Raw genomic sequence first — 13,867 nt, forward strand, 5'->3', positions numbered from 1 at the left:
AAAAAAAAAAAACTTCCTTTTACTTTTGAAATTCTCAAAGTTCAAATCAAAAGAAAAGGAATTTTTACAAGTCTTTCTTTCAAAAAGAAATCAATCAAAAAAATAAAATATATATATATATACTTCCTTTCTTCTTTTGAAGCAGTTCTTTCACAGTTCCAATTAAAAAAAATATTAGTTCATTTACTTATTCGCGAGGCCCGAACTACGCGGGTTTGATTCTCACCGGATGTGAGATACGTCGGCAACCCTCATCGGGTCCAACCCCCTTTTTTGCTAAAATAGTCAAAAACCAAAAAAATAAATAAAAAATGTGTCAAAATTTTTTATTTTGTCATAAATAAGTCTAGTGGTGTCCAACCTTCCCTTTTGCTAAAATAGCCAAAAAAAAATGTCAAAATTTTAATTTTGTCATAGAGAAGTCGGGTGACGCTGTTTTATGAAGACATAGCCGAATGTTCCCGAAAGGGACGCCGGGAGGCTGACTTTGCATAAACAGCCACCTTTGGGTCATTTTTAAGATTTTGACCAGTTGACCCACACAGCCTTAAAAATCTTCGTCCCCGAGGCGTTGAAAGGCCGTGTTTGCAATATTGACTTTTCTAATTCGAAAAATGATAAAAAGAGTCATAAATAAGTCGGGTGATGCTGTTTTGTCAAAAATAGCCGAATGTTCCCGAGAGGGACGCCGGAAGGCTGACTTTGCATAAACAGCCACTTTTTTTGGGTCTTGTTTAGGATTTTGGTCTAGTTGACCCACACAGCCCTATAAATCTTCGTCCCCGAGGCGCTGAAGGGCCGTGTTTGCAACATCAGGTTTTTAGTATAATTTGAAAAGAAAAAAAAAGAGTCAGCGGTCAGGTGAATATCGTTTGGATTTTTTTTTAGTCAAAATAACCCGAGCCAACTTCGGCCGCGTCTTGAACCGTTCTTGCCGAAATAACCTTAGAGTATCTGTCAGTTGTCGAAAGGTTATTTTCGTAAAAGAATGGACAAGTGTGTAAAGTGTCATAAAATAATCCTCCCCGGCCTCAAATTCATGTGAAAGTTGGAAGGGGCCACATTTGCAAAAATAACCGTTTGGTTGCATTTGTCAAACGGGGAAAGAAATTGGCCATTTGTAAATCTTTTAATTAGAATATGTGGGTTGTTTGATTTTCCAGCTTGTAGGTCATCTTCAAACCTTTGAAACTCAGTTTGTTTTAACATGAAAATTGAAAAAAAAATGTTTAGCATTGTTTATCTTTTATTGGGTCCGAACTACGCTCGGTCTGATTCATGCGGGGTCATGATACGTAGGCAATCTCCATAAGATTCGACCACCACCAAAATAAAAAAAAATATAAAAAAATATAATAATAAATAAATAAAAGAGAGTGTGGAAGATTTTCAGGGGGGCACAATTGTCTAACTGCTTAGGTACATTGTATCTCTGATACATGATTGTCTGTCCAATGCCCTAACACTAACGTGATGGCTTCCCTTTGATGTGTCCATATATAGAAAGTGGTTGGTTGTGGTAACTCCTCCCTGCAAAGCAAAATCAAAGGACAATGGCTCAGAACCGCAGAACCGAGTGGATCGGTACTGATGACCGACAACAATTGGTCGAACAGAACAACAGGTTGGTAGAAGAAGTGAAAATGCTGAGACAGCATGTGGCAGACATGTATCAGGCATGGATAACGGGAAAAGCACCACCCCCTCCACCGCCAAGCCTCTTGAACTCGGTCATTTCCCAAGCACCCAACACCATAATGGAAGATTCTCCATACTCTCCATCCCAACCCATTTATGGCAGCTTTCCCAGCTATCCGAGTAGCTCCATCACTCTTCAATGTTTCTCCGCTCCCCAACACCACTTCTTTCCCCGTGACCTCAAAAGCCATACCTCACTTCCCAGGTACCCGACTCCACGAAATGCTTACCCACCCATACAAGCCTACCAAAAGCCATCTGGATCAGGTTTCCGGCCCTGTCAACATGCAAGAATGAAGAGGTTGCTGAAACGAGAAAAGGCTCTCACCCCTATCGGGGTATCTTATGCCAGTCTGTTTGAAAGGCTAAGGCATGCTGGCTCGATTGAACCACTCCCCGCATGTACTCCAAATCCACTTGCAAGGAGCTTTGATCCGGCAGCGCGATGCGCCTACCACTCCAATGTCATAGGGCACAACATTGAGAGCTGTCATAGTTGGAGAAGGGAAGTAGAGAAAATGATCCGAGAAGGGCGGGTTGTGATTAATAACAGTGACATGGAGCACTCGAACCCCCTCGAGAACTTGCCGACGGAGGTTGATGAGATTGAAGCTGGTAATGGTCTCGGCAGTATTGATGCAAAGCTCAGTGGCTAAAATGCCAATTTTGATAAAGTGGGAGGACGTTTCGTTCCTTGGTCAGCAAGAGAGAAGCTTGTGGTGGCTCATTTTGTTGTCATTTCTGTTGTTCGGATTATTAGGGTTATAAGTCGGATGTTGTCTTGTCCAGTTTGTTTTAGGATTTTGTTCTGGATTGTTTTGTTTGTTTTGTTATTTAAACCATTTCACCGGTAGTCTAATACAAAATCCGGTCTTTTATTATTTCCAGTCATCTTTTTGTTTAGTCCTTTTATCATTTTTGTTCAATGCCGATTCTAGGGACATGACATGCGCACCCAGTTTGGGCCTAGTCTTAAAAGTTAATCATAAAACCCTGAGAAGGTGATCAAAGCATTTAAAGGAAATAAGAACGGTTTGAGATTATTTGGAGCCCGAGTCATGTGGAACTGGGGCAAACACAAAGAAAACCGTTAAATAAAGATTCGCCTAAATTGGCATGAGGGTCGTTCATAATAAAAGAGAATGAGAGTGTCGCCCAACGGTGCTTTAGAAGTGACAAATGAACAAACATATGTTTAACATAATTGTCAAGCCCAGCACCGTCGGAAGAGACTATAAATCTATTGTTTGTTGTGTTGTTTGCATTTGGCATGTTTTGAAGACTGGAATGACGAAGGCATTTTGTTCTGCTACCTAAACACTTTATCCTTCGTTACCCCTTTTTGAGCCTTACTTATTTTTCTTTCATACCCCTCGTTCGGAATCAGTAAAAACGACTAGAAAACGCGAGCATGGCATGAAAACATGAAAAAAAAAACGAAAAAGAAAACAACAAAACGAAAAAGAAAAGAAAGGAAAAATGGTAACAAAAAAAAAGTCAAATGAAAAAAGAGGAATTGGGAACTACGTTTGACCTGATTCCTCAAAGAGGATACGTAGGCGCTTCACGGCTCGGTCATAGTTTTGAAAAAATATAAATCAATCAAGTAAAATATCCCCAAGCAAGAAACTGGGGCAAAAGTTGCGTTTGTGGTAAATAAATCTAGTTCCGAAAGTTGTAACTAATAACCCAGAATTAATGCATTTTTGAGCCTTTAATACCCTTTTTTTTCTAGCCCTATCCAAAACCCACATTACGGTCCAAAGAAAGACCTTCTGACCAGTCTTCAAAAGATGCCAAGTCAGACAAATGAGAGTCTTACCGGCGAACATAACATTCTGTTCCACAGCAGAAAGGACTCTAATCTCCAGCAGAGAGAGTCATACCGGCAACACTCCAAATCCCCAGCTGGAAAGTGATACAAATGAGAGAGTCATATCGGTGAAAACCTTCACAGGCACCATAAGGCGATGAAAGCTGAGAGAAGAACAAAAAATGAGAGAGACTTGATAGTGAAAACCCTTTGGGCACTACAAGTCGAATAAGATTAAGAATCCAATGGGGAATCGCCAATTGAAGATCTTGAAAGATGATTGACGGTAGAGGATAGGCCACATACGCATGTCATGGCCATTAGAGTCGGTATCTGCGTTTGATAGGTTTTTATTTATAGTTTCTTTTGTAAAAGAGTCATCATTTCCTTTGTCTTTTGTTTTGTATCTTTTATCTTTCTCCTTTCATAAAAAATTTTCCCCAATAGAGTCTGTCCGGTCAGAACAAGTATGAAATGACTTCAAAATATGTCATCAGCTTCCCAATTATACAAAATGAGATCTGACTAGTGCATCCAAATGGTGTAGTCAGCGAGGAACAAGCGCGAGGCCAGTGTCAAGAAAATATCCCCAGCAAAAGGGAATTGACAAAAGGATTGACGAGTGTCAAAAGGGATATCCTTGCCAAAACCAAAGTTATAAACCTCAAGGCCAAAGCCAGTGGGCAAATCAAGGAGAGCAATGAGCATGATTTGGGAAATTCATACTAGGACTAAAAGGTCGGGGAAATGCCAGCTTCCGAGTTATGTCACAAAAGAAGACGGATATCCCCAGCAGGAAGGGATTATCCCCAGCACATAATATCATCCCCAACAAGCTGTGGAACGCAGAGCAAGGAAGGAGAAAGGGAAAAGCCATCCCAGTAGGGGTATCACAACCAACCACCATGTTTTAAACTAACAAATTTTGTTTGATTTGAAACAGGTAAAGGAAATGGCATTGATGCCAGAAATGCATGCCGCAAGGGATATTATCAAACTGGGGCAGAAAATTTTCCTTCCGCTTAGAAAATTTTCTGGAAGTCAGGTACCCATGCGGGAAAGAATAAAGATAACGCCAGTCTCAAGGGAAGTGGTCTTAGAACCAGTGTTGCCCCCAACATAATAAGTTCTATGGAGGAAGTTGTTCCCCAGCAAAGGGATGAAACTTGAGCTCAGTGAAGCACTAGTTCTGAAAGAATCAGAATCCCCCAACAGTGTTAGCCTCGACAGCGTTATCCCCAGCTGATAACATTTTACCCCCCCAACAGGTAAGTAAATAATTCCCCAACAGTGTTATCCCCAGCAAGTATTCGAGGTAAGACATTTTCAAGTCTTAAGGATATTTTGGGTTCATCCGCCCTCGAATAGGATATTTTGGGTTCATCCGCCCTCGAATAGGATATTTTGGGTTCATCCGCCCTCGAATAGGATATTGTGGGTTCATCCGCCCTCGAATAGGATATTTTGGGTTCATCCGCCCTCGAATAGGATATTGTGGGTTCATCCGCCCTCGAATAGGATATTTTGGGTTCATCCGCCCTCGAATAGGATATTTTGGGTTCATCCGCCCTCAAATAGGATATTTTGGGTTCATCCGCCCTCGAATAGGATATTTTGGGTTCATCCGCCCTCAAATAGGATATTTTGGGTTCATCCGCCCTCGAATAGGATATTTTGGGTTCATCCGCCCTCGAATAGGATATTTTGGGTTCATCCGCCCTCGAATAGGATATTTTGGGTTCATCCGCCCTCGAACAGGATATTTTGGGTTCATCCGCCCTCGAACAGGATATTTTGGGTTCATCCGCCCTCGAACAGGATATTTTGGGTTCATCCGCCCTCGAACAGGATATTTTGGGTTCATCCGCCCTCGAACAGGATATTTTGGGTTCATCCGCCCTCGAATAGGATATTTTGGGTTCATCCGCCCTCGAATAGTATATTTTGGGTTCATCCACCCTCGAATAGGATATTTTGGGTTCATCCGCCCTCGAATAGGATTTTATTTTCAAAGTTGTTGTTGAAGCCAGGCGCCCACCTGAATAACGAAAGGAATACTTTTCTTGTCTGTCCATTGCATATTTTAGGCGCCCACCTGTATAACAAGGGAATACATTCCACGCCTTTGCCAATAGGAGACGCACTTCCTAAGTCTAGTTCTGCCAATAGGAGACGCACTTCCTAAGTTAGTTTCACCCATAGGAGACGCATTTCCTCCTAAGTTTAGTTTTACCCATAGGAGACGCATTTCCTCCTAAGTTTAGTTTACCCATAGGAGACGCATTTCCTCCTAAGTTTAGTTTACCCATAGGAGACGCATTTCCTCCTAAGTTTAGTTTACCCATAGGAGACGCATTTCCTCCTAAATTTACTTTTACCCATAGGAGACGCATTTCCTCCTAAGTTTAGTTTACCCATAGGAGACGCATTTCCTCCTAAGTTTAGTTTACCCATAGGAGACGCATTTCCTCCTAAGTTAGCATTGAAGTTGGGAGCCCGCCCATATAATAGAGGCATACATTTCTGTCCTTTTACTTTCAGTTCTAGGTCGCCCACCAGTAAAATGCGGGAATACATTTCAGTTCTAGGTCGCCCACCAGTAGAATGCGGGAATACATTTCAGTTCTAGGTCGCCCACCAGTAAAATGCGGGAATACATTTCAGTTCTAGGTCGCCCACCAGTAGAATGCGGGAATACATTTCAGTTCTAGGTCGCCCACCAGTAAAATGCGGGAATACATTTCAGTTCTAGGTCGCCCACCAGTAAAATGCGGGAATACATTTCAGTTCTAGGTCGCCCACCAGTAGAATGCGGGAATACATTTCAGTTCTAGGTCGCCCACCAGTAAAATGCGGGAATACATTTCAGTTCTAGGTCGCCCACCAGTAGAATGCGGGAATACATTTCAGTTCTAGGTCGCCCACCAGTAAAATGCGGGAATACATTTCAGTTCTAGGTCGCCCACCAGTAAAATGCGGGAATACTTTATGTTCTAGGTCGCCCACCAGTAAAATGCGGGAATACTTTTAAGTTCTAGGTCGCCCACCAGTAAAATGCGGGAATACATTTCAGTTCTAGGTCGCCCACCAGTAAAATGCGGGAATACTTTCTGTTCTAGGTCGCCCACCAGTAAAATGCGGGAATACATTTCAGTTCTAGGTCGCCCACCAGTAGAATGCGGGAATACTTTTAAGTTCTAGGTCGCCCACCAGTATAATGCGGGAATACTTTCTGTTCTAGGTCGCCCACCAGTAAAATGCGGGAATACATTTCAGTTCTAGGTCGCCCACCAGTAAAATGCGGGAATACTTTTAAGTTCTAGGTCGCCCACCAGTATAATGCGGGAATACTTTCTGTTCTAGGTCGCCCACCAGTAAAATGCGGGAATACATTTCAGTTCTAGGTCGCCCACCAGTAAAATGCGGGAATACTTTCTGTTCTAGGTCGCCCACCAGTAAAATGCGGGAATACATTTCAGTTCTAGGTCGCCCACCAGTAAAATGCGGGAATACATTTCAGTTCTAGGTCGCCCACCAGTAGAATGCGGGAATACTTTTAAGTTCTAGGTCGCCCACCAGTATAATGCGGGAATACATTCATGTTCTAGGTCGCCCACCAGTAAAATGCGGGAATACTTTCAGCTCTAGGTCGCCCACCAGTATAATGCGGGCATATATTTCATAATTTTGCATTGAAGCAACTTTTTAGTCTTGTATTACAGAGTTTGGAATCAGTAACCCCACCAGAAGGCGGAAGGTTACAACAGGAATCCCCAGCAGTAAACAATAAAATCCCCAGCACCGGGAAGCAGAAGGTTGCAACAAGAGGTCCCAGCATAAACTCAAGTCCATGTGTCAAAAGGAAGAAAAGCATCGGAAGAAAAGCACCGGAGGAAACACAAGCCGACAAGAAAGCAAGGCAACAAGAACAAATTTTAGTCTAGCCTAGCTTCTTGTTTTCTTTTAAGCACGGTGTAACAAGGAGATCGGTAAGCAGTGATAACAGCATGCAACAGCAGTAACATCGCAGTCTCACGGTAGTCCCAGCTACCAAAAACTTCCCGAACTACATTGACCTGATTCCTGTTTAGCCCAGGATATGTAGGAAACCTTTGAAGCAAAGGTTCGGTCAAATCTTTTTCAAAAAATGCTTCACACGGAGTACTCGGATGGGCAAAAATCGCTCGCTTTATCTTTGCACGAAAACCCTTCGTGTCTCCGGGCAAAGAGGGGCAGCTGTAAGCACGTGATTTTTGCCCAATATGAGAATTACTCCCAAAAAATTCAAAAATAAAATGATTTTTCTTTGATGTGCAATTTTGTGATATTTTGTGATATTTTGAATAATTATTTGTATTTGTCTGTGCATGTTTATTTGCTAAATTAATAAAAAATACAAAAATATGTTGCATTTTGCATATAGGATTTAATTCTACAATTGTTAGTGATTAAATTTGTTTTACAAAAATTAAAAATTACAAAAATAGGCATCGTTTGCATTTTTAGCATTTAATGTCCAAATATACAATTTTATGCTTAATTAATACTTAATTGTGCGTTAATTGTTATTGAGAGTTAATTTGCGCTTTTATAACTTAATTTAGTTCTTAATAATAGTTTAAGTATTTTTATAATTTAGTTTTAGAGAAATAAAAGAAGAAAAGAGAGCGAAAATATAAAGAAAGTCGGAATTGGGCCTCTTCTTCGATTTCAAGCCATAGGCCCAAAAAATGGCCCAATCTTCCCTACGACCCAGTCCATTTCGAACTGGGTCGACCCAGTCCATAACCCAACATCCTATTATCTTACAAACAACACAAAACAAAAAAAAAGAGAAAAAACCCTAAAAAGACCTAACCAATCCGCCCCCCCTTCTTCTCTTTCTCTCTTTTCATCATCTTCCCCAAGCTAAAAAAAAACACAACCATGGCTGCCCCCCCTTACACCCCAACCATGGCTTCCCCTCCATCTTCACGTCTTCATTTTTTCCGTCGACGTCGTCCATGGTTTCTCCGTTGCTTCATCTTCTTCGTCAAACCTCCGTTGTGCGCACTGCTGCCCGTTTCTGCTCCCCGTTGCTTCTGCCGGTGCGTCGTCTTCCCGTCATCCTCCTCGATGGACTGCCGCTGCCAAGATCGACTAGCTGATGCTGCTTCTGTCTCAATCAAATGACCAAACGAACACAGCCATGGACGAGCTTCGACGTCGACCATGTCGTCGTCCATGGCTGTCCGCGATGTGCTGCTGCCTGTCGCCGCCGGACCGCTGCTGCCTGTCGCCGTGACCGCTGTCTTGACGTCGTGCTACTGCTGCTCGTCGCAGCAGGTGTTGGACGGACTGCTGCTGCTGCTCGTCGCGGCAGTAGCTACGGGCTGCTTCATCTTCTCTTCGTCTTCGTCGTCATTTGTTCGAGCTTTGGTCGAGGCTCGGACAGATTTGTTTACAATCAAAGTTCTTCGTTGATTCATCTCCGGTTAGTTGTTTTTGAGTTTTATTTTGTCCATATTTCGTTTTTATATTTCTAAAAGTTAAAATCGTTAAATATTTGATTCTTGTTTTGTTCGTTGTTGATCGTTGAAATCATTTTTTCTAGTTTGTTCATGTTCATGTGCTTTGTTAAAATTAATTTTCAGATTTCAAAATAGAAGTTTAATTAGTTGTTTTCATGTTTATTTCATGTTTGTATTATTGTTTAAGTAAGTATTTGTTAGTTTGATGTTTGTTAGATTCAAATTGAAATTTAATCAACTATTTCTTCAATTTGTTTCATGTGTTTATGTATTGTTAGAAATTGTTAATATTGTTAAGTTCAAGTTTAAGTTCATAATTGTTTCTTCGTCGATCTTGTTATTTGTTTAAAGAATTTAGTTGTATTAAAGGAATATATTGTTTTAATCGTTTAATCCGTCATGTTTGTTGTCTTAAAATAGATTCATTCATGTTCATACTTTGTTTGGATGATCTTGAATCCGAATTTTGTATAGTTTGATTTCTTGTTTACCATTTATGATTATTGCTTGAATTGTTATCATAATCTTGTTTAAAGTTTAATATAAGAATTGTTTGTTGTAATGTTGTTAGAGTTGATTTTAAGTTCAATATGATTGAATTTAGAAATCTTCATACTTTGTTTGTTGTTGTTGTTGAATCCGAAAATAGGATTGTTTGTTGCTAAAATATTGTTCAATCAAATTTTAGTTGTTCTTGGTTGTTCAATTTGTGTTCATGTGATTTGTTGTTGAAATGTTGTTAAAATCATGTTCATGTGATATTGTTGTTATGATGTTCATCCGTGTTCATATTGTTGTTTGAACATTGTTAGAAATTGATCATATTGTCTATATTTTGGTTAAGTTTGATTAATTGATGTGTTATAGCTGATGGGTAGTTTGGTAAATTTGTAATACGTTCAGGGGTAGTTTGGTAATTTCAGTAAGGTCGGAAGGGGTAATTTAGGAATTGTACATTTTGAAATTGTTTATTTGAAGCATGGGGGACAAAATGAAATGGGGTGGGTTGTGATATGATTATTTAATATAAAGGGGGGACAAGATTTAATTTAAAGGGGAATCTTGCATTATTTTAAATAAAGCATGGGGGACAAAATGAAATGGGGTGGTGTGATATGTTATTTAATGTAATGGGAATGAGTGGGAAGATAATGGGTTTGGTAGAGAAAATGGGTTGATTTTAATTAATGGAAAGATTTTATGAGAGGGGTTATAAGAAGTCTTGAAATCAGAATAAAAAGAGGACAAGAGAAATACACAGACAGGAAAAAAACGGGAGAGAGAAACAAATCTGAAAATAAGAGAGAGAAAAGGGCTGAACATTTAAGAGATAGAAAATTCCGAAAAATATTTAAGCTTTCAAATATAAAAAAAAACTAAAAAAAATATTCTGTTTTCTTTTGTTGTTTGAAATCAGAATTAATTGTTGTTTCATAAAAGCTGGAAGCTTTTGTTTTTTTTTTGGATTACTACTCCACCGGTCTGTTACTGGGTTGTTACTGTTGCTGGGCTATTGTTGCTGTGTTGTACTGATTTTACTGCTGTTGCTGATTCTCATATTCATTTTCTTTTGCTTCCAATATCAGGTACACAACTGAAAAGCTGTTTATTGTAATCCGAAATATGAAGCGTGAATACATATGAAGAATGAAAATTTGAAGTTTTAATTTCGTTTTTATTTCTTTGTTCCTTTTGTTGATTGTATTTAAGCTATTTCATGAATTACTAAATAATAACTGGAATAAGAAAATAATATCATAAGTTAGTCTGTAATAAATCAGTTCGGCAAAATAGGTTAATTCACTAGTTATGAAGGCTTCAAGATTATAGGTTGATCATGAACAAGTAGCTAAATTTAGCTAAGACACGAATTTAAATTAAACATCGTAAATTAGGCATTAAGGCATGACTTGAGCTTAAGCAAGATTAGAAGAACGTTTAAGTCTAATAAACTTTCTAATAAGCTTTAGTAATTATGGTTAAATTTAGTTTCAAATGATTGTGAATAATTAATCTCAATAATATTTTTTTAAAAAAATAACAATGCTAAGTTTTAATCTAGCTATATTTGTTTATTTTGAATATTAGTTGTTGAATTTTTATTTAATTTATAATTTTCGAAATTAAGAATAAAATCCCTTTTTCATCAATATTTGTATGAATCAAGCAATTAGCGTGTCATGTTTTCTTAAATAATAATAATAAAAAAACGTAATTAATTAGGATTTTCTTTATTCATTTTAGAGACTAATTTTAAATAGCAAAATGTAGTCGCTTTAAGATTTATCCATTTAGGAAAATAAATGAGATGAGCCTCGCTTAATAAAATGTATAGATTGCGGGGCCCTCAATAAATGTACATTTAATTGCTTAGAATTAAGGAGGAGTCGTTTTAGCAAATTTCACGGCCCTACCCCAAAGTAATAAATCGCTAATTGCTTTAGGCGCGATATAATAATAATACATTCTTAAACACGGGTATGCATTTATGCGACCCAAATCCAAATCCCAAAACATTGAATAAAAATACGTTCCGGATCGTGGATGCATTTTATGTGACCCAATCCAAAGACATGTTTTTTTAACGATGTTCACATTCTTTAAAAAATATAATAATGAAAGCGGTAAAAAGATAAAACTTGCACATGAGTCCATATTTGTATAAAATCAGATAATCAAGCCAAATATAACAGTTGAGCGACCGTGCTAGAACCACGGAACTCGGGAATGCCTAACACCTTCTCCCGGGTTAACAGAATTCCTTATCCGGATTTCTGGTTCGCGGACTGTAATACAGAGTCATTTTTCCTCGGTTCGGGATTAAAATAGGTGACTTGGGACACCCTAAATCTCCCAAGTGGCGACTCTGAAATAAAGAAATAAATCCCGTTTCGACTGTCCTTTAATTGGAAAAAACTCCCTACGCACCTCGCGGTGCCGAAAAAAGGAGGTGCGACAACAACTGCCCCTCTTTGCCTGAAGACACGAAGGGTTTTCGTGCAAAGATAAAGCGAGCGATTTTTTGCCCATCCGAGTACTCCGTTGAAGCATTTTTTTGAAAAAGATTTGACCGAACCTTTGCTTCAAAGGTTTCCTACATATCCTGGGCTAAACAGGAATCAGGTCAATGTAGTTCGGAAACTTTGGTAGCTGGGACTACCGTTGGACTGCACTGTTACTGTTGTTGCATGCTATTACTACTGCTTACCGATTTCCTTGTTACACCGTGCTTAAAAGAAAACAAGAAGCTAAGCTATACTGCAATTTTTCTTGTTGCCTTGCTTTCTTGTCTGCTTGCATTTTTTTCCGGTGCTTTTCTTCTTTTGACACGTGCACTTGAGTTTGTGCTGTGACCTCTTGTTGCAACCTTCTGCTTCCCGGTGCTGGGGAATTTTATTGTTTCCTGCTGGGGATTCCTATTGTAACCCTCTGTTTTATTGTTCTTTGACTTGATCTTGAAATGTATGCCTCTGTTATCTGGGCGGGCTCCCAACTTCAATACTTGAAAATTAAAGACTTGAAATGTATGCCTCTGTTATCTGGGCGGGCTCCCAAGTTCAATGCTTGAAAATTAAAGACTGAAATGTATGCCTCTGTTCTATGGGCGGGCTCCCAACTTTAACAACAAAAATGAATGCCATTCCTCTCTTCAGGCGGGCTCCTGACAACAACTTTGAAAATAATCGTCATTCCTCTCTTCAGGCGGGCTCCTGACTTCAAACCATACATCGCCATTCCTTTCTTTAGGTTGGCAAGATTTCAACAACTTTTAAAAACGCCTTTCCTCTCTTCAGGCGGGCTCCTGACAACAACTTTGAAAATAATCGCCATTCCTCTTTTCAGGCGGGCTCCTGACTTCAAATCATACATCGCCATTCCTTTCTTTAGGTTGGCAAGATTTCAACAACTTTTGACAACGCCTTTCCTCTCTTCAGGCGGGCTCCTGACAGCAACTTTGAAAATAATCGCCATTCCTCTCTTCAGGCGGGCTCCTGACTTCAAACCATACATCGCCATTCCTTTCTTTAGGTTGGCAAGATTTCAAACAACTCTTTTAAAACGCCTTTCCTCTCTTCAGGCGGGCTCCTGACAACAACTTTGAAAATAATCGCCATTCCTCTCTTCAGGCGGGCTCCTGACTTCAAACCATACATCGCCATTCCTTTCTTTAGGTTGGCAAGATTTCAACAACTTTTAAAAACGCCTTTCCTCTCTTCAGGCGGGCTCCTGACAACAACTTTGAAAATAATCGCCATTCCTCTCTTCAGGCGGGCTCCTGACTTCAAACCATACATCGCCATTCCTTTCTTTAGGTTGGCAAGATTTCAACAACTTTTGAAAACGCCTTTCCTCTCTTCAGGCGGGCTCCTGACAACAACTTTGAAAATAATCGCCATTCCTCTCTTCAGGCGGGCTCCTGACTTCAAATCATACATCGCCATTCCTTTCTTTAGGTTGGCAAGATTTCAACAACTTTTGAAAACGCCTTTCCTCTCTTCAGGCGGGCTCCTGACAACAACTTTGAAAATAATCGCCATTCCTCTTTTCAGGCGGGCTCCTGACTTCAAATCATACATCGCCATTCCTTTCTTTAGGTTGGCAAGATTTCAACAACTTTTGATTTTTAAAACGCCTTTCCTCTCTTCAGGCGGGCTCCTGACAACAACTTTGAAAATAATCGCCATTCCTCTCTTCAGGCGGGCTCCTGACTTCAAAAAATACATCGCCATTCCTTTCTTTAGGTTGGCAAGATTTCAACAACTTTTAAAAATGCCTTTCCTCTCTTCAGGCGGGCTCCTGACAACAACTTTGAAAATAATCGCCATTCCTCTCTTCAGGCGGGCTC

The sequence above is a fragment of the Nicotiana sylvestris genome, chromosome 3 (assembly GCF_000393655.2).
Source record: "Nicotiana sylvestris chromosome 3, ASM39365v2, whole genome shotgun sequence".
NCBI classification, from domain to species: domain Eukaryota; kingdom Viridiplantae; phylum Streptophyta; class Magnoliopsida; order Solanales; family Solanaceae; genus Nicotiana; species Nicotiana sylvestris.